Source organism: Dasypus novemcinctus, chromosome 10, assembly GCF_030445035.2.
Source record: "Dasypus novemcinctus isolate mDasNov1 chromosome 10, mDasNov1.1.hap2, whole genome shotgun sequence".
NCBI lineage: Eukaryota > Metazoa > Chordata > Mammalia > Cingulata > Dasypodidae > Dasypus > Dasypus novemcinctus.
The window spans coordinates 120,059,569-120,080,815 of NC_080682.1; the positions used below are offsets into that span (position 1 = coordinate 120,059,569).

A 21,247-nucleotide genomic window follows, 5' to 3' on the forward strand; every position below is an offset into this window, starting at 1 on the left:
TCAAGGCCAGTTAACAGTAGATGCACAGGCAGTACCGAAAGCTGTCGGGATTACACTGGGTGGGGAACAAAGCCTTGTGGCCAGGCCTGGGTATTGGATCTAGGATGTTTCGTTGAAGCCCTTTTGATGCTAACAATATTTTGACATTCACACTTCATTCAATACTATACAGGAAAAAAGAAAAACATTAAATTTTCAGCTTTTAAAAAAAATCTTCAAATTTTCTGTGCAAAAGAAACTGCTCCATTGATGAAGTGAGCGTCGGATAGAGGGTATTCACGGGTGGGACAGAAGTCAAAGACATGGGGGGAAATGGTGACGCTTGAAAATGGGATGAGAGCATCGCACACATTATTCGTTTATTTTGTTTAAAAGCTGGGGAGTGGATGTGGCTTGAGCGGTTGAGCACCTGCACATGGGAGGTCCTGGGTTTGGTTCCCAGCACCTCCTAAAACCAAACAACAACAGCAACAACAACAACAACAAATAAAAATAAAAACAAGCAAACAAATGAAATAAACTCAGTGGAGCCAAAGCGGCTCAGTAACTGAGCACCAGCTTCCCACATACAAAGTCCCAGGGTTCAATCCCCGGACCCGGTATCTTAAGGGAAAAAAAAAAAGTGATAGTTGATTTGCTTGAGTTTTTGGGTCTCAAAATATCCATGGTGACAAAATGGTCTCCTTCCACCAGGGACTTGCAGGAGGAAGTGGTCAGGAGGTGTGTGCTAACCACAGCCCACCTCAGGCAGGGGGAAGCCTTTGGCCAAGGGTGGACAGCCCTTTCTGTTCCTGTTGTTCAGAAAGGGCAAAAAATCAAAATACCACTTTTGCAATGGGTGAGTTTACAAAATAGCAGGAAATGTGACAAGACTTGAAAGGCCAGACACACTTTTGAAACAAAAAAAGCAATATCTTTTTTGTTTTGGTGCTATGTTTTCCATTTGAAAATTGGGATTATCTGATGAAGCAGTTATCATCTCTGGTATTTTCTGTGGATCAAGACAAAGAAAATATTGTGAGAAAACTGGGATACAGAATCGGGTTTAAATCTAGTCTCCACCATTTGCCAGCTGTGTGACACCAGGCAAATCTCAACCTCTCTGAACTTCAGTTCTTTCCTTGATTAAAGGGGAATACAACAACTAAATTCTTCAGCAATCAGTAAATATTCATCAAATGGCACGAGAGTGGTTGCATATTTGTATTTTTTACTTCTCTGTATTTCTTAGCATTTCCACCAGGAATAAATATTGCTTTTGTAACTAGAAACAAAAACAATAAAACGTGTTTTTTCCAAGGACAGGCCCATTTTCTCAGTTTCGTGTTTGTCCCCCCCCACACACACACCTTTGTCTCTTCCACATCCCTGCTCCTGCTGCTTAAAGCTGGGGCCCTCTCCCTGCAGCCACATTCGGGGTGCCAGCTGCCCTCTCCACCTCGGCGAGCCCGTCGCTGGGGCCAGCTCGCTCAAGGCTGAGCTCAGCCCTAGCTCCGTGCCCACCGGCCAGCACTGTTCTCTCCATTACCGATTGCTTCTCATCGTGCCACGCCCTCCGCCTGCCACTCAGCCGGCCTCCCCCCACCCCCGTCCTTGGGGGGCCCCCTTTTCCTCCCTTCTCCTCTCGTTCACTCAGCACCGAGGTCTCGAGGCCCCGGCCCGGGCTGCAGGAGTGGAGCCCGCGGCTGGTCTCTGAACAGCAGGGAGAGGGCCGAGGGCCTGGAAGGAAGCCGAGCTGTGGCAGGAAACCGGCTTCTGAACGTGACGCTGCCCGTTCTTCTCTTTCCCTTTAGAGTTTCAGGCCTCTGGGTCCCAGATCTCCACTATTTGCCTCCTGCAGCTGCCTTAGCAGTAAGAGAGAAGGTGCACAGAGGGGCTCAGGGCGGGCTTCCTCCAGCCTCAGAAACGCCTGGCGCGACCCGGGGGCGTTGGCAGTTCTGAGCCCCCTGGTCTGCTGCACCTCTCACCTGCACCTCTCACCTGCCAGATCTGTGCTTGCAGTCATGGACGCCGGCAAAGGCCGAGGTGCCGGGATCCTCCTGAGTAGGCGGCTTTCTGGGAGCGTGAGATGTGGTTCTTCAGCTTCCTCGCAAACCCCATCCTGCTCGTTTGTTCCTGGCTCAGTAAACATCGCTGCCGCCCAATGCCCAGTCAAAAGTCCAGGAGTGGGAAGTGGAGGTGGCTCAACCAGTCGGGCACCCGCCTACCACACGGGAGGTCCCAGGTTCGGTTCCTAGTGCCTCCTAAAGAAGACGTGCAGAAGCCAGCACCTGCCACGAGAGCTAGACGCCGCACCCCACAGCACCGAGCAGATGCCTGAATGAGCAAGTGTCACAATGAGCAGGCGCCACAGCCCACGGGGAGCCGATGTGGCTCAGGCCCGAGGCGCTCGCCTCCCACGTGAAGGGTCCCGGGTTCGGGTCCCGGGTTCAGTTCCCGGTGCCTCCTGGCAAAACAATCAGCCGACCAGGAGCAGACAGACGAGAGAACCACCCAGGGCAGGAGGGGCGGGGGTAAATTTAAATAATTAACCTTAAAACAAAAACCATCTAGGAGTCATCCTGGACTACTGTCCCACCCCCTGCCCTCATCTGACCCTCACACGGCCCTCCTCGCTCCACCCCTTAGAAGGGTCCTAAGCCATCTGCTCCTCTCCGCCTCCAGGGCTACCACCTGTCCCGACAGCCGCTCGCCCGCCCGCTCACCGGGCCAGGGAGCCCACGGGTCAGCTCTGGAGGTAAAGAACACGTGATCCCCACGACAGGGGCCGAGGAGGAGCCGGGCTCCTGACCCCACGTGCCCCACGGCACGGCCGGCTCAGGCGCCCATTCATTCAGAACAGCAGGTCGATGCCTGCCAGGGCCAGCCGCGGGGCCTGCCTTCCTCGGTGGCCTCTCCACAGTCACCTCTGGGGACGGCTCCTCGAGTGGCCTTTGATTTCCTGCCTGTTACCCGATGTCCCTTCACCTCTGAGGAGTCACAACAGCGGACAGAGCAGGGCACCTCCCAGGCCCCTCTGCTCCTTTCATCCCAGGAACCCACGAGTGGGCGCCCGGGCGTCCCAGCCGCCAGCGGCGTCTGAGCTAGCCAGGCTAACGGAAACCACGCTGCAGAGGCACAGCTCGGGGCCAAGATCTGCTCGAGGCCCGCAGCTGAGCCACAGCCGAGTGAAAACTGTCCTAGGGACCAAGCTCCTCAGTCTGAGGGAAAAGAGCAAGAAGGCTGAGCTGGTTCCGTTTTCATTCCTATCACACACCACGACTTCTCAGAAAGGAGAAGTGGCCCCAGTGTGCCCAGGATGCCACTGATTCGTTCAACACATGCTCACAAAGGTGCGCTATGTGGAGGCCTTGGGGGAGGTGGTAGGCTAATGGGATCTCATCTCATCTGTTATTAGTGTCCTTTCAAATATATTCATTTCTGGGTTCAAACTGCAAATACAAGATTAAAGACTCAAGGATTCTAGGAGACATAAAGGCCAAGGCCTTTAGGAGAGCCCTAAAGCAACCTTTGAATCCCTCTCACACCTCCGTCCAGGGCTCGTGGGGCCTCTCCTTGGGCGCCTTCACTGGTGAGCAGTGTACTACCTCAAAGTGACCTGTCCTGTTTCAAAGCACCAGCCGGGGCTGGAAGGCTTTTCCCGTGTTGAATCAAAATCGGTTTCCCTAAAACTTGCCCTGTTGCGCTCCTGAGCCTCCAGCAGGACAAGAACTTCTCTTCTGCTCTGAGTCAGCCCTGGGGTACGTGAAAATGGTTATCAAACCCCCAAGCATTCTCTTCTCCGAGTCAAACATCTCCATTTGCTTCCACCTTCCCCACAAACATGGGCTCAAGTTCCTTCTCTGGTCAAACGGCCAACAGAGCTGCTCCCTCCCACTCTGTGGAAGCCTGAGGGGAGTCTTCACGAAAACAAGACCATTTTCCTTGATCCTCCCATCCCGAGCTCAGAGCTCATGTGGCTATCCAGCAGCCTTCTCCCGCCCCTGCGGTGCTACCGCAGGTCCCACTCTGAATACGGCTTTGAGACAAGCAGGCCAACTTTATTAATAACCGAGCGCTAATAACACCCAGCCTTCAAGGCGGCTGCGACTATGCGAAGATATAATGAGTGTTGAATTAAATACTTCAACGAGATGGAACACCCCTCATGCTAGACACAGTGCTGGGGTACAGTCCTGAAGAAGACAGAAAACACCTCTGCCCCTAAGGCCCAAAAGCCTAGAACCTGAAGAGGAGCCACTCGGCAAGGGTGGTGATGTATGAACTGAAGCTGGGGGGTTCCCCAAAGGCAAATCCTCATGACCTAAATTTCTGTACCTGGAAACAAAATAATGGTACCAGGTGTTATGCTTATCATCATGATTAGCATCTATTCAACCATTTTTAAAAAGATTTTATTTATTTATTTCTCCCCACCTCCTCATTGTTTGCACTTGCTATTGTCTGTTGGTTTTCTTTTTTAAGAGGCACTGGGAAATGAACCTGGGGCCTCAAGAGTGGGAGGGAGGCACCCAATCACTTGAGCCACCTCCACTCCCTGCTTTGTCGATCTCTCATTATGTTTTCCTCCTTGTGTATCTTGTGTCAACTTGTTGCATCAGCTCACTTGCGCCAGCCTGTCATGTCAGCTTGCTGTCTTGCTCGTCTTCTTAGGAGGCACTGGGAACCGGACCCAGGATCTCACATGTGGAAAGCAGGAGCTCAATCGCTGGAGCCCCGCATCCGCTTCCCGCATCCATTTTAAAGCTGACAAGAGCCTCTAGGTGTCACAATTCTTATGGAAACAATGCTTTTAGAAATGGAGGCCACAGGTTCAGATATTTGGCATGTGTGCTCGGCGGAGGGAGCCCACGGGAGAAGCTAACACCTGGGGGGTTACGACTGAAGGCCATTCCAGGCAGCAGGCTACGGTCCCAGGACCGAGAGCCTCTAGAACAGGGAAACCGGCACGGCTGGCAAAGGGGCCGCCCCTCACTGGTCGGCCCCAGCGCGTTTGTGGGGACTGGTGCTAAGCAACCCACAGGTGGCCTGCTTCCAGGTCTGGGTGTCTCAGGCAGCTGAGCGCCTCCCGCTGCAATCTATTGAAAGTCAGCCCTCCACAAAAGAGTTTGCTCCCCCCCCCAAAAAAAATTAACAATAGTAAAAAAAAAAAAAAAAGGAGGAAAGACCCTGGTGGTATTTCCTATGAATAATGATGATCTCACCTATTACCTCACCCCCCGCCCCAGAAACCCCAGACTTCCCATAAACGGAGGCGCTCTACGAGAAACGAGCGGCTGCGCTTCCCCTCGGGGGCTCTACTCAGATCTGAAGCCCTCGCGGAACTCCGTGACCCTGAAGGGCAGACTCGGACCCGCGGCAGCTTCCGGGGCGGGGCGCGGCCGCGCATGCGCAGCTGGCGGCGCCTGGGCCTGCCCGCAGCGGGCGTCGGCGGCCTCCCTGCGAGGCCTCTGCGCGGCACGCGCCTCCCGGCCCTGGCCGGCGCTGCTTTGCGTTCCTGATCGTTTTCCCAGCGCGGTGCGCGCAGCACGGGGTCCCGCACGAGAGAAAAGGGAGGCCTCTTTGCCGCCGGCCGCGCCGCCTCCCCTCCCCGTGGAAACCACCCTCTTCCTGTTTCTGTCGCCGCGCGCGGGCCGCCCCTCGGGAGGGGTTTGCGCGAACCCACCACCGGCCTTTGCGCAGGGAGGGAAGTGGCCTTTGGCGCAGGGAGGGAAGTGGCCGCCGTGTCCCCGGGCGGCGGCTGTGGAGCGGGAAGGGGCTGGGCGTCGACTGGTAGAGAGGCAGGCGCCTGCGGAGACCCCCGCGCCCACCCCGCTGCGGGGATGAGAGCCGCGGTCACTTGGGCCGTCAGCCGCCACTGACCCAGTGGGCTCGCGAGGGTTTGGTTTGGTTTGGTTTTTTGAGGTACCTGGGCCGGGGATAGGACCCCGGACGTCGTATGTGGGAAAGCGGTGCTCAGCCACTGAGCCGCATCAGCTCCCCTGACTCGGTCTTTTCGTGTTGCCTGTTGTTTGTTTTGTTTTGCTTGTTTGTTTTTGTTTTTTCAGGAGGCACCAGAACCAAATCCATGGCCTCCCATGTGGGAGGCAGGCGCTCAACACCTGGAGCCACATCCACTCTCTACAAGTTGTTATTATTACTTTTTAAAAGATTTATTCTTTATTTATCTCCCCTTCCCCCCGTTGTCTGCTATCTGTGTCCACTCGCTGTGTGTTCTTCTGTGACCAATTCGATCCTTATCAGCGGCACCAGGAATCTGTGTCTCTCTGTGTTGTGTCATCTTGCTGTGTCAAGGTCTCCGCGTGTGCGATGCCATTCCTGGGCAGGCTGCACTTTCTTTCCTTCTGGGCGGCTCTCCTTACAGGCGCACTCCTTGCGCGTGGGGCTCCCCTACGCGGGGGACACCCCTGCGTGGCAGGGCACTCCTTGCGCGCATCAGCACTGCGCATGGGCCAGCTCCACGCAGGTCAAGGAGGCCCGGGGGCTTGAACCGCGGACCTCCCATGTGGTAGACGGACGGCCCTAACCGCTGGGCCAAGTTCCACTTTCCAAGAGTTATTAATACTAACCTATGTCTTGGGGCGTTGATCATAGTCATACAACTATGCCCAGGAGTGGCGCCGCACACACGGAGAGCTGACCCCAGCAAGATGACACAACAAAAATAAACATTCCCAGTGCTGCTGACAAGAATGCAAGCGGGACACAGAAGAACACACAGCGAATGGACACAGAGAGCCAGACAACAAGGGTGGGTGGGAAGGGAAGAGAAATAAATGAAAAATAAATAATAAATCCGTTCAGGTAGCCTGTATGAGAGTAACTGAAATAGCTGGAAAGTAAATCCTTTTTCTACTTTGGCACTCAATTGCACATTTTCTTGCTGTCAAAAGTCAAAGAGTATAAAATCTTCCCGTCCTTAGTTAAACTCAAAAGTTGCTGAACAAAAACGTGCAGTTGCTCAAATAGGAATAGAAAAAGTTGCTGGACTGCACAAATAGAGATGCTGCCCCAGAAATGTGAGAGCTGAGGGGAGTCCCTGTGCAGACGGCAGAGCGGGAAGTCGCTCCTCCTTACAGAAGGGGCGGGCTTCACTTGAGAAGTTGCGGATGGACAGACAGAATTCTCAACGTGAAAGCCGTCATCCCAGCTGGAATGGAATGAACATGGAAAAAGGGGTGTTAGGGAGGAGAAAGCAGCAGAGATGGTGATAACAGCCTGACACTTTTACAGGTTTCAGACTCTCCAGGCACTTACTTACATTGTTTGCTTTAATCCTTACAGTAAACTGAAGGGCGGGTACTCTCATTACTCGGGTTTTACAAATGTAGAAATGAAGCTTAGAGAGGTTAAGTAACTTGCCTAAGGCCTCTGTCAGTAAATGTAGAGCTAACAAAATTGAACCCGAGGCTGTCTGACTCCAAAGCTTACTCTCAATCATTAATTACACTTTAATTAACCTTTCACCTGCCCCTTGGTGAGCCAGGACTAGAAGTCACACACTAGAGTGTACTGCCAGAGTATTCATTGGCTTTAATGTATATCAAAGCTAAATGTATAGTTCCCATTCTATAGGATGGATGACATTCAAAACTAATCTTTTTTTTGTTATCCATGTTAGTCCTGGGCTACAAACTGCTCTAGATAACACACAGGAACAGCTGGACTCAGTAGCTCCAAACTGACAGTTTTGTAAAGAAACTAATGCCCAGAGTGGGCAGACCAGGTAAACCCGTTACAGACTTGAACCAGATGAAAAACACCACTTTTTCCACCTATATTTGTAAGGTGAAGTCACAAGCCTCTCCCTCTCTCCCTCTCCCTCTCCCTCTCCCTCTCCCTCTCCCTCCCTCTCCCTCTCCCTCTCCCTCTCCCTCTCCTCTCCTCTCCCTCTCCCTCTCCCTCTCCCTCTCCCTCTCCCTCTCCCTCTCCCTCTCCCTCTCCCTCTCCCTCTCCCTCTCCTCTCCCTCTCCCTCTCCCTCTCCTCTCCCTCTCCCTCTCCCTCTCCCTCTCCCTCTCCCTCTCCTCTCCCTCTCCCTCTCCCTCTCCCTCTCCCTCTCCCTCTCCCTCTCCCTCTCCCTCTCCCTCCTCTCCTCTCCCTCTCCCTCTCCCTCTCCCTCTCCTCTCCTCCTCCTCTCCCTCTCCCTCTCCCTCTCCTCTCCTCTCCCTCTCCCTCTCCCTCTCCCTCTCCCTCTCCCTCTCCCTCTCCCTCTCCCTCTCCCTCTCCCTCTCCCTCTCCCTCTCCCTCTCCCTCTCCCTCTCCCTCTCCCTCTCCCTCTCCCTCTCCCTCTCCCTCTCCCTCTCCCTCTCCCTCTCCCTCTCCCTCTCCCTCTCCCTCTCCCTCTCCCTCTCCCTCTCCCTCTCCCTCTCCCTCTCCCTCTCCCTCTCCCTCTCCCTCTCCCTCTCCCTCTCCCTCTCCCTCTCCCTCTCCCTCTCCCTCTCCCTCTCCCTCTCCCTCTCCCTCTCCCTCTCCCTCTCCCTCTCCCTCTCCCTCTCCCTCTCCCTCTCCCTCTCCCTCTCCCTCTCCCTCTCCCTCTCCCTCTCCCTCTCCCTCTCCCTCTCCCTCTCCCTCTCCCTCTCCCTCTCCCTCTCCCTCTCCCTCTCCCTCCCTCTCATTAATATACACACACACACATATATACATACATATGTAAACACTATATTATGAGATAGTAGAGTAAGTATTATTATCCTTATTATTCAGTTTATTCAGATGAGGAGACTCACCTAGAATTATAAATCTAGTAAATGGTGGAACTGGAACTCAGTTCAAGTCCTGTTATGGATTGAATTGTGTCCTCCCAAAAGATATTTTGAAATCCTACTTGCTGGTACCTCAGAATGAGACTTTATTTGGAAATAGGACCATTAAAGATGGACTTATCGGGAGCAGATGTAGCTCAACTCGTTGAATGCCTGCTTCCCATGTATGAGGTCCCAGGTCTGATCCCCGGTACCTCCTAAAAACAAAGACAAAACAAACAAACCAATGAAAAAAACAAGTCTCATTGGGGAGCAGATATAGCTCAGTGGTTGAGCACCTGCTTCCCATGTATGAGGTCCTGGGTTCGAACCTTGGTACTTCCTAAAAAACAATGGCATTAGACAAGTTAAAAAAATTAGGTCAGCCTGGAGTAAGGTGGGCCCTTTATGCAATATTACCCGTGTCCTTACAAAAAGAGGAAATTTGGACACAGGAACACAGATGAAGGGAGCTCCGGGGATTGTGGATGAGCCACCAGCAGCACCCGGGGTGGGGGGCGGGGAGGACCTGGAAATGATTCTTCCCTGCAGACTTAAGAGGAAGCAGGGCCCTGTCCACGCCTTGATCAAAGGCTTCTAGCCTCCAGAACTGAGTTCTGTGGTTTTCAGCTATGCTGTTTGTGGCCCTTTGTTGCGCCTACCTGGGAAACTACAACGGAACCTCGGGATGGAGAAGGGGGCTCTGTGAGCATAAAGGACCTGGTGGCCCGTTGGGCGTCTGACAAGGCGCGTGGCGCCGGCTCAGATCTCGAGTGCCCACGCCTTTCCCCGAGCTTCCGTCTCCTCACCTGCGGCGGGGCGAGGACTGCGTCGCAGGGCGGCGGACCTCCAGGCAGCAGGCAGAGCAGACACGGACCTGCCCCGGGAGTGAGGAGTGCGCAGTGGGGAAAAACGGCCATGATATGTGACGTGAAAGAACGCTGGCCAGGCAGGCAGCCATCCGGGCCTGGCAGGTCAAGGTAAGACTTTTGAACTTATCCTAAGAGCAATGGGAAGCCTTCCAAGGGTTTTGGGCAAGGGAAACGTGATTAGAATTGAGCTTTAAAAACTTCCAGTTCCTAACCCGACATACAGGAATGTACAGCTTATTTGGGAAGCCTTTTTGGCAAATTGCTTAGTTAATTGTATAATAACTTTCCTATCTTTAAAAAAAAACAAAACAAAACTTCCAGTTCCTAACTAGGGAAAGCGGTAATCTTTTTAAAAGGTTCCCTTTCTCTCTCTCTTTTTAAAAAATAAACACTTCCCTCGCACCCCTTTCACCACAGAGAGAGCTATAGCCTAATTTGTTTGAAATGTAAAATCGAAAGACTTAGAGGGGGCAAGTACCAGCCCCTCCCTTTTCACCTTCAGGATCCACAACCTCCTCTCAAAGGCGGTCTCTGCTCCTGCCACCTGATGCAGTTGCTTCTCTCTCTAAGAAAAGCTACCCTTCAATGCCAAAGAGAACACTGAGAACCGCTGGAGGGCCTGGAAGCTCACTGATACATTCCTTTTTTCTTTTTTTAAAATTTATTTCTCTCCCCTTCCCTACCCCCCAGTTGTCTGCCCTCTGTGTCCATTCGCTGTGTGTTCTTCTGTGTCCGCTTCTGTTCTTGTCACCGGCACCTGGAATCCGTGTCTCTTTTTGTTGTGTCATCTTGCTGCATCGGCTCTCAGCATGTGCGGCGCCATTCCTGGGCAGGCTGCGCTTTTTTCGCACTCCTTACAGGGTGCACTCCTTGTGCATGGGCCTCCCCTACACGGGGGACACCCCTGCATGGCATGGCTCTCCTTGTACGCATCAGCACTACGCGTGGGCCAGCTCCACACGGGTCAGGAGGCCCTGGGTTTGAACCTTGGACCTCCCATGTGGGAGGCGGATGTACGCTCTATCTGTTGGGCCAAATCCGCTTCCCAACCCATTCTTTGGCTGAGTACTTACTAAGCATCAGCTGGGTAATAAGTCAGGTTCTGCAGGTTCAAAGGTGGCCTGCGCTCTTAGAACTCACAGTTTGGATAGAGGTAGGCCAGAAAAATAAATGCGTAGGCACAGTAAAGTGGCATCTATTATAAGAAAAGGAGAGAGAGGGAAGGAGTAATGCACAGAACCTAGAGTCAGGGGAAGTCTGTGGAGGAAGGGACTGGCACGTAGTAAGAGTGTGAACCGAGCCTTGAAGAATGAGGGAGAGCTTAGTAGACAGAACAAGAGGAGTGGGGCTGAACAAGGTACCAAATGCCACGAAAGTCGTTTTCCAAGATTATTTTATTTCAATGAACTGAGTGGATTGGAAGGGAGAGACTACAGGTAAGGAAACCAAGTCAAAGGCTGGGGCAGCTATCCAGGCGGGAGGGGAAAGGAATTTGTGCCCACTCGGCAGCCACCGGGGCAGTGCTCAGTTTGCCTAACACTAAGCCATACTGGGTAGTGAAGCGCATGGCTTGTAAGTGTTGTCTCATCTTCCCACTCATGGAGTTCTACTCTCCCTCACCAGGGCAGAGACCAGGGCACCTACTGAAATGCTTGGAGAGCCTCACATCGTGCCTTGCATCCTAAACGCAACCACCAAAGTTGTGGATTCCCTGAGCTGGGGTGGAGGGTGGGCTCAGCTATGGAGCAAAAAGGAAGGATGAAGGAGAGGACGCTCTTCTCCTCACCCCGTAGGCATTCTTCCCTCTCACACGAGAGAAGGCAGCATTTACACTCAGCCAGCTTTCCCTCGTAAGCCTGGAATGTCCCTTTTCTTGCTCACTTGCATTCCATCCATCCTAGACAGAACACTCAAGATTACACTGGAAGTCAAGAACAAAGCTGAGAGGGAAAAAACTTGCCGTTCCGGCTTTCAAGGACCACACTTTTCCCTCCATACCTTTGAATGAGTTTTTCCTCTAGGCACACGTAGGAAGAAGGAGGTGACCCTAGGATGCAGCAATGCCACTTCTCCGAACCTATTCAAGAGGAACACTCACACATGTACACAAAGAAGCAGGCAGAAGCATGTTCTTTGTAAGACAGGCAAAGTGGAAGCAACCTAAAGGTCAGTGAATACAAGACAGGCTAGATAAACCATGGTCTTTTCATAACACAGAGTACTCCACAACACTAAAATGAAATAGTAGCTCTATAGACATGAACACAGAAAGCAGTCCAAGACACATTGTTGAGTGGAAAAGAGAATCTGAAGAATAATGGAAATTGTATTATAACATTGGTGTGAAAGAAAATACAAAACAGTGTGTCTCAGTTTCCCAGGCTGCTATGACAAATAGCACACAATGGGTTGCTTAACTGATGGGAATTTATTGTCCCACAGTCAGAGGCTAGATTACTTGCTTCCTCCCCAGGTTGAGAGCATTCTGGCGCTAGCTTACTGAGTCCTTGGGGTTCCTTGGCTTCTCTGTCATGTGGCGATGTCTTCTTTAACTTTCGTTTTCCTGCTGACTTCCTGCTTCCAGCATTTCCCCATGGCTTTCTCCAACTCCTGGCTTCCAGTTTATTTCTCTTTATAAGGCTTCCAGTAATACAGGGTAAGATGCAACCTCATTCAGTTGGGCCATACCTTAACTGAAAATAACATCTTTAAGAGACTGTGTTTGGGGAAGCAGACATGGCTTAACTGATAAGAGTGTCTGTCTACCATATGGAGGGTCCAGGGTTTGATCCCCAGGGCCTCCTGACCCGTGTGGTGAGCTGACCCACGTGCAGTGCTGCTGCTGCATGCAAGGAGTGCTGTGCCACACAGGGGCATCCCCGCGTAGGGGTCCCCCACACGCAAGGAGTGTGCCCTGCAAGGAGAGCCACCCCACGTGACAAAAGCACAGCCCACCCAGGAGTGGTGCTGCACACACGGAGAGCTGATGCAGCGTGATGCAACAAAAAAAAAGACGCAGTTTCCCAGTGCTGCAGGATAATGCAAGCAGATGCAGAAGAACACACAGCGAATGGACACAGCAGACAATGGAGGGGGCGGGGAGGGGAGAGGAATAAATAAAAATAATAATAAAAAAAGAGATTGTATTTGCAATGGGTTCACACCACAGGAATGTGGATTAGATTAAAAGCATGCCTAAATTTAGGTATATAATTCAGTCTACCACACAGTAATTTGTCCTATGGCTGCATAGATATGTATGCAAATGCATAGAAAATGGTCTTGGAGAATACACCCAAAACTGACAACTCTGGGAGTGTGGGAAGGCAACCAAGGCTGGGAATGATGGTCAAAGGAGGATTTAGTGTTAGTTTTAATTTTTTTCACAAGTGTAATGTATTCATATGTTTATGACCTACTTAAAGAAGTTTTAAGGTATTAATAAAAAAATCACTAAGCCTATACAATGCTGCCTTTTGTTTTTTAAAAAGATTTTATTTCTCCCCACCCCCTTGTTACCTTTCACTTGCTGTGCCTGTTCTCATCTTCCTTCTTTCTTTTTTTTTATTTCTCTCCCCTTCCCTTTCCCCACCATTGTCTGCTCTCTGTGTCCATTCGCTGTGTGTTTTTCTGTGTCCACTCACATTCTTGTCACTGGCACCGGGAATCTGTGTCTCTTTTTGTTGCATTATCTTGCCGCATCAGTGAGTGCATCAGCACTGTGCGTGGGCCAGCTCACCACACAGGTCAGGAGGCCCTGGGTTTGAACCCTGGACCTCCTAAATGGTAGGCAGATGCTCTAACAGTTGAGTCAAATCCACTTCCCTTCCTTGTTTCTTTAGGAGGCACTGGGAGCCGAACCCCGGACCTCTGATGTGGGATGGAGGTGCCTAATTGCTTGAGCCACCTCCACTCCCTGCTTTGTTGTGTCTCACATCACATTTTTCCTCCCCACATCTCTTGTTGTGTCATCTTGTTGTGTCAGCTCGCCATACCTGCCTGTCGCGTCAACTCGCTGTCTTCTTTTAGGAGGCACCAGGAACCTCAGCTCCCTGCTTTGTTGTATCTCTCATTGTTTTTTCTTCTTGTGTCTCTTGTTGTGTCAGCTTGCTGTGCCTGCTCACTCTCTTCTTTAGGAGGCAATAGGATCTGAACCAGCAATCTCCCATGTGGTAGGTGGGAGCCCAGTCACCTGAGCCACATCTGCTTCCCAATACTGTTTTTAATAGTGAGCATTTGAACTGCCTAAATATCCAGCATAGAAATATGATTAAATCAACCATGATACGATCCATAAGGGAGAATTTAATGAAAATGACCCTGTGGAGGTAAGGTTATAGATGGAAAAAAGTTAGCAATATATAGTTATATTTAAAAGGAAATAGAAAACAAAACAAAAAAGGAAATAAATACTGATTAGTATGCATTGAATTAATTCACTTTTTGTTAACAAATACACACACAAAAAGATTTGAGAAATATTTAAGAGGTTTACAGGTTTTTCTAGATGGGTGGGATTTGGGTTGTGTTTCATTTTCTTTTGCTTCTCTATTTTTTATTTTTTCTATAATAAAGAAGGAAAAACTTTTTTAAAATTTTAAATGAAATAGGAAATTGATCTAGGAAAAAAGAGAGAGAAAGTAAGAAGAACAAATATGCGATGGTGGATGGGAATAATACAGAAATAGAGAAAACATATAATTGGTATTGTTTTTTTAAAGACCTTTTCTTATTTTCCAGAAAGTTAAGGGGAAAATATTTTTCTTCTCAGAGTTTTTCAGTATAATTTCCAAGCCAGTAAATTCCTAAATTTAATCTAAATGTAACCAAAGATGATAATTTTACAAGCAAGCCAATATAAACACAGTAGATGTTTATATTTCTACATTAAAAACATCTCATTAGATCTGCAGAAGATCTCTCAAATTGGCTATATTTTCTTTTCCCCAAAAATTTCCATTTTGAGTGTGCCGTTTTAAAATATACCCCCTAAGGTTTTAAAATGTCAAGAAAAATGATATCTAATGGCAGAACAAGAGTAACATAGCAAAACTTGGGAGGGGGATGTCAAAGAAAGGAGCAACAGGGAAGTGGTACAAGTTTAAGCATTTGGGTAGAGAGAGGTGGGACTTTCACAGAACCATACCTTAAAGTTGTACTATTCAAATTTCGGTGTGTATTGTAATCACCTAGAGACCTTGTTAAAATACAGATTTTGATTCAGCAGTTCTGGGGTGGAGTTCCCAGGCGAAGCCCAGGCTACTGACCCATAGAAAACTTGGGTAGCATTGCCTTAGAGTCAGGGGATTTGCTCTCCCATTTCACATCTCTGGTTGTGTTAACCTGTTTCTTTATGTTTCTATTTTTATTTTTTTATTTTTAGGAGGTATCAGGCATTGAACCTGGGACCTCTTTCTTGCGGAGCAGGTGCTCAACCGCTGAGCTACACCTGCTCTGCCGCCTCTTTCTTTCTAAACTGTGTATTTTTTTTCCCCATCAAAATAACAAATCATGGAAACTTTTCAGAAAGTCGTTTTATCACATACAAGGTATAGTTGAAGGCCCTGTACATGGAAGTGAGCAAAATGGGAAACAATGTGGGGTGAGCAGGAGTCCCTGATGCTCTAAAGGGGTGTGGTATTAGAAAAAAGTTCTGGGCTAGTTGTTAGAAGACCTGGTTTCAACCCTAGTGGTCGTTAACTAGCCGTGTGCCTTTGCGCCAGTCTGCCTGCTTCTCACTTTCCTTTTTTGTCAAATAAAATAATTGGCCTCCGTGCATGCTAAAGTTGTCTTTTCAGCGCTGACACTTGAGGGGTATATAAAGGAGATCTTACTCAACAGGAAGGGAAGGAAAGAAAGAAGTGCCACCACAAACACAGCAGCCGCACAGCTCACACATGGGATATTATAATGGAGGAATTTCCCCCCTGTCTGCCCAGATGCAAAGATGCTATTGGAATGAGAAACTGGGAAGTTTGCCTGGTATGAAATCCTAGCGCCCCCACTTCCTGGAGTGGGACTCCATCCCAGCGCCTGGGAACAGGCCTCAAGACCTGAGCAGGGCTCGGGCAGCTTTCAGTCCTCGAGGCCCGCCGCGGGCCCGGCCCCGCGCCGCCAGCAGCCGCACCCGCGCCTCCTCAGCCTGCCGCCTCGGCCACGGGCCTGCGGCCCTCGCGCTCTCAAAGCCTCCAGGTCCATCCTGGGGCCCTGGGGAACGGCCGTCGCCGGCGTCGCGGGCTGGGCCTGAGGGGCGCAGACCCCCAGCGCGCGCGCGGCCCTGGAGAGGCCGGGCCTCAGGCACTCGGGCGGCCGCGGGGCCGCTTCTCTCCCCAGCTTCCAGACGGAGCCGTCCCGGGCCGCACCGCGAGAAGCCCGGGCGGGAAGGGCACCTGCCGGCCGGGAGGACCCGGGGCGGGGCGGCTCCCGCGGCCCGCCTCAGGCCGCACAGGGCGCCAGGCCCCTCTGGAAGCGCGCGCCCCCAGCCGCCTTCCCGAGGCCCGTGCTCCAGCCCCCGCCAGGGCGGCCCCTGAGGCGCCCCGCGGCCCGGCCCGCGCGGCCGCCTGACGGGGCGCGGCGCGAGGGCGGCTCTCTACACGGCTCTTCCTCGGTGGTTTGGGTGCCCCGACCGGGCTTCCGATCCGCCCGCGGCTAACGGGCCGCCTCAGGGCTCGGCCCCGCGCGCCGAGGCCCGCCGGGGGCGGCGCAGGCTCCCGGGCCTAGGCGCGGCCTCGGGCGCGGCGCCCCGCGGGCTGGAGCGGGGCTGAGGGCGGCCTCCCGGGCGGGACGGCGGCGCGGGGCCTGGAGCCTCCCGGGGCGGGGCGGCGGGCGCGGGGCCTGGAGCCTCCCGGGGCGGCGGGTGCGGGCCATGAAGCCTCCAGGGGTGGCGGGCGCGGGGCCTGGAGCCTCCCGCGGGGCGGGGCGGCGGGCGCGGGGCCTGGAGCCTCCCGCGGGGCGGGGCGGCGGGCGCGGGGCCTGGAGCCTCCCGCGGGGCGGGGCGGCGGGCGCGGGGCCTGGAGCCTCCCGCGGGGCGGGGCGGCGGCCCCGGGGCCAGGGACTGTTTTTCCAGCCTCGAGAGCCGGTGGAAGGAGGAGGGGGAGCGGCCCAGAGCCCGCGAGTGTTCGACACGTTGGTGAATTGTTCCTGCAACAAAGACTCATTTGGAACCGCCTAGGGGAGCGGGTGATGAGTGAGGCGCACACAGAAGGGCCTTTTGTCCCGAGGAGCATTTGCGGGGTCATTGTGCGTGACCTCGGTCCTGCGCGTTAAAGTGCCCAGCGCGGTCAGGGCGCACTGCCGGGGGCATGCCCGTGTTTTCCCGGGAGCGGAAGACGGAGGAAAGTACTGGAAGGCGGAGGCAAAGCACAGGAGGCAGGAACTGAGGCGCTCTTCCCAGACTTGGTCTTGCTGATTCCCAGTCTTCCTCTCTTTAGTTGAGGTACCGCCTCCTCCAGGAAGCCTTCCTGACCTAAGTCTTTTCCCCACCCCACCCCCACCTCAGGCATTCCTCTTGACTCCTATCTCCTGTCTTTTCATTATTTAGTAGACTATGTACAGACAGCTGCAGAGCAGAGGACCAGATTGCCACTTCCTACCTGGATAACCTCAGGCGAGTTACTTAGCCTCTTTGTGACTCAGTTTCTTCATCTATAAAATGGGAGTAATACCTACCTTTCAGGGTTGCTGAGAGCATGCTTAGAACAGGGCCTGACATACAGTATGCACTCAGTAAATGTTAGCCATTACTATTGTTATTTGCATCCCCAGGGCTTAGCATGCTTTGTAGTAAACCTTGGGTCAGTGATTTTCACCCCTCATATGCATGATAATTACTTGAGGAGCGTTCTGTGATCATGGCAGATGGAGTTCAGTGCCATGTCAATTGACCCTACTTTGGAGTTTGTGTTTCTGTGTGATGGAGCTGGACTCAGATGTGATCTTTTTTCACAAGCCTCTCTTGTTACTTTTACTGGTCTGTAGTTGGTGCTGGGGTTTAGTGTATACCCAGGGGACCTGAATCTCTGGACTGACCATATGATAGCCAGACCCTGAGCCTCAACAGACTTCAGCTCCTACACTCTGGGTTATTGCACTTACCCTACTCAGCTAACATGGAGGTGAAGAAGGTCAACCACCACACCAGGGAGCCAAGAGCGCCTACAGCTGAAAGCAGGAGAATTGCATCCAGCACCCACGTGGAATCTAAGCTCCCTCTTGATATAGCTGTGGAGTGGACACAACCATTCTAAGGTCCACAGGATGGAGAAATAGAGTGTGGATTAGAGTGGACTTACTGATATTCTATTCATGAACTATTGTGATTAGTAATCGAAGAAGATGTGGCATTTGTGTGGAGAAAGTGGCCATGGTGGCTGCTGGGGGTAGGGAGTGGGAGGAAGAGATGTGATGTGGGGGTGTTTTCGGGACTTGGAGTTGTCCTGGGTGTTGCTGCAGGGACAGTTACCAGTCATTGTATGTCCTCCCATGGCCCACTGGGTGGACTGTGGGAGAGTGTGGGCTATGGTGTGGACCATTGACCATGAGGTGCAGTGGTGCTCAGAGATGTATTCACCAAGTGCAATGAATATCTCATGATGATGGAGGAGGTTGTTGTTATGGGCGGAGGAGTGGGGTGAGGGGGGTGGGGGTTATATGGGGACCTCATATTTTTTTACTGTAACATTAAAAAAATAAATAAAGAGAAAAAATAATACACACGCCTGCATTTACCTGTCTCCTGGTGCCCTGGCCTGACCTGGCCTCCCCCGTGGGTGCTTGGGACTAGGCTTGTGAGAAATGCAGCGTCTGTAGGTGGGGGCTGACAACTCCGTCCCAGGGGCTGGCACTGCCGCGGCAGGGGTTGTCAGAGGCTCACCCAGCAGGCGAGCCGCTCGCCCACGGGGCTCCAGGTTCCCAGCCATGCTCCAGAGGGGAGGATGCAATGTCCCGTGGGAGGCAGGTGCTCAACCTCTTGAGCCACCCCTGCTCCCCCATAGGGTGTCTTTCTTTTTTAAGATTTATTTATTTATTTATCCCCCCTCCCCCATGTTGTCTGTTCGCTGTGTCTATTTGCTGCGCTTTGTCCCCATATGTTGTTGTCAGTGGCACTGGAATCTGTGTTTTTGTTGCATCATCTTGCTGCAAGTCAGCTCTCCGTGCGTGTGGCACCATTCCTGGGCAGGCTGCACTTTCTTTCACGCTGGGCGGCTCTCCTTACGGGGTACACTCCTTGCGCGTGGGGCTCCCCTATGCGGGGGACACCCCTGCGTGGCAGGGCACTCTGCGTGCATCAGCACTGCACGTGGGCCAGCTCCACACGGGTCAAGCAGGACTGGGGTTTGAACCGCGGACCTCCCATATGGTAGACGGACGCCCTATCCACTGGGCCAAGTCCGCTTCCCTGTAGGGTGGCTTTTTATTTTCATGGTAAAGTCCTTTGATGCCTCAAAGTTTTAAATTTTTATTAACTCCGACTTGTCTACTTTCTGTTGTTCTTTGTAGCTTTGGCATATAGTCTAGGAATGCAAGGTCCTGAAGGTGGTACCCTCGGTTTTCGTCTAGGAGTTTTATCGTTTTGGTCCTCCTCTTTGGGTCTTGGATGCGTTCTGAGTTAATTTTTGCATGAGGGAGGTATCTCCTTTCATTCTTTTGCATTGGGCTCTCCAGTTCTCCCAGCACATTTGTTATAAAGACTTTTCCTATGCCACTGATGGGCTTGACACCCTTGTCAAAGATCCGTTGGCCAACGGTGGGAGGGTTTATTTCTGAATCTTTGATTCAGTTCCATGGGTCTATATGTCTGTCCTCATGCTAATACCATGCTGCTTGGATTACTGTCACTTTGTAATAGGTTTTAAGATCAGAGAGTCCTCCAGTTTTGTTCTTTTTCAACACGGTTTTGACTGTTCATAGCTGCTTACCCTTCCATATGTATTTGATGAAAGGCTTTAGAAAAGATAGCTTTTTAAAAATCATTAAATCTCTAGTAACACCAGAAAACAAGAAGGGAGGCAAGAATGATGATTGAGCCCTGGACAGAAAGCAGTGGGGATCGACTGATGGAGACTCAGGGGCAGAGGTTTTAGCACATTGCACAGCCTCCTCCAGAGAAAATTACTTTGAAGGGAGTAGCAGAGACTCTCCAAGGTCAGAGGAAAGAAAGAGAAAGAACAGGAGAGAGTTGTGGCCCAGCATCAAGGTAATTAATCTTTAAACTGTCCTCCGTGCACTTGACAAAGAAGACTGCCCGTCAAAATGTCCTACTTACCCGCAGAGTCAGGGCTCAGAGGATCCTGCTTGGGAGATAGATCACTCAAAATTACAGAAAAGCTTACCCGTGTATTTTACCCATGACTTTTCTGTAAACCTACAATTTCCCTAATACAAAATTTTAAGAGGAATTATGATTAAAATTATATGTATATAAAAACTAACTGAATGTACCCACTAATTAACCTGTCCTCCAAGCAGAGATAGGAATGGAAAACCACAGATCACCAGAAACTTGAGAAAATTCAACAGCTCAACAGAAAAGGACTAAAATGAACAAACTGAAAAGTGATCCTAGAGGAAGGACAGATAAGGAAGGGAAAAGAAAAGGACATTTTTTAAAATTCTAAATAATATTCTAGGATGCATAAAGATATTGTAGCAGGCTGCCATGAAAAAAAGAAAGGACAAACAAAAAGGAAATTTAGGATTATGATAGTAAAACTAAACAAAGGAACAGATGGAATGAATAATAGCATGGATATGGCAAAGACTGGGGAAGTAATCCAGAAGCCAAAAGTGAGGAAGTCTTTCTGAATGCACAGAAAAGACCAAGAATGAAAATTTTGAGAGAGAAATTGAGACATGAAGGATTGATTCAGAAATGCTGCCATTCATTTAAAAGAAGTGCCAGGAGAGAACTGAGGATTGTTGGATAGGAGCTGTGCAAATAAATTATAGAAGAAAATTTCCCCAGCCTTAAGAATGACTCAAGAGAAGCGGACTTGGCCCAGTGGTTAGGGCGTCCGTCTACCGCATGGGAGGTCCACGGTTCAAACTCCAGTCCTCCTTGACCCGTGTGGAGCTGGCCAACGCACAGTGCTGACGTGCGCAGGGAGTTCCATGCCACGCAGGGGTGTCCCCGCGTAGGGAAGTCCCACGCGCAAGGAGTGCGCCCCGTAAGGAGAGCCGCCCAGCAGGAAAGAAAGTGCAGCCTACCCAGGAATGGCGCCGCACACATGGAGAGCTGACACAGTAAGATGACGCAACAGAAAGAAACACAGATTCCCATGCTGCTGACAACAACAGAAGCGGACAAAGAAGACGACTAAGCAAATAGACACAGAGAACAGACAACTGGGGTGGAGCGGGGGAAGGGGAGAGAAATAAATAAATAAATCTTAAAAAAAAAAAGAGAGAGAGATGGTGAACTGGAAAGCAACAAGACCTTTTTTAAAAAAAATTAAAAAAAAAAGAGCACATCAGGTGAGTTAGGCCAGTAATTTATTCAGGTAGGGAGAGATGAGAAATGGGAGAAAATAACAGACCATGGGTCCCAGGTGAAGAGGAAGGGGTTGAAAAGTGATAAAGTGGGCTGATTTATAGACTACAATTTCCCTTTATAGATTATAAATCCCCAGGTTTAC

At 51.2% G+C, this 21,247-nt stretch overlaps 1 long non-coding RNA gene across 1 annotated transcript; it reads left to right on the forward strand.

The window, feature by feature from the left end:
• The first annotated feature begins 16,632 nt into the window (after window positions 1–16,632).
• LOC139439894 (uncharacterized) lies at window positions 16,633–20,607 on the forward strand. The gene is made up of 3 exons (XR_011649998.1): window positions 16,633–17,049; window positions 17,155–17,220; window positions 17,592–20,607. It is a non-coding gene; the product is annotated as an uncharacterized lncRNA (long non-coding RNA).
• Window positions 20,608–21,247: the final 640 nt, after the last annotated feature.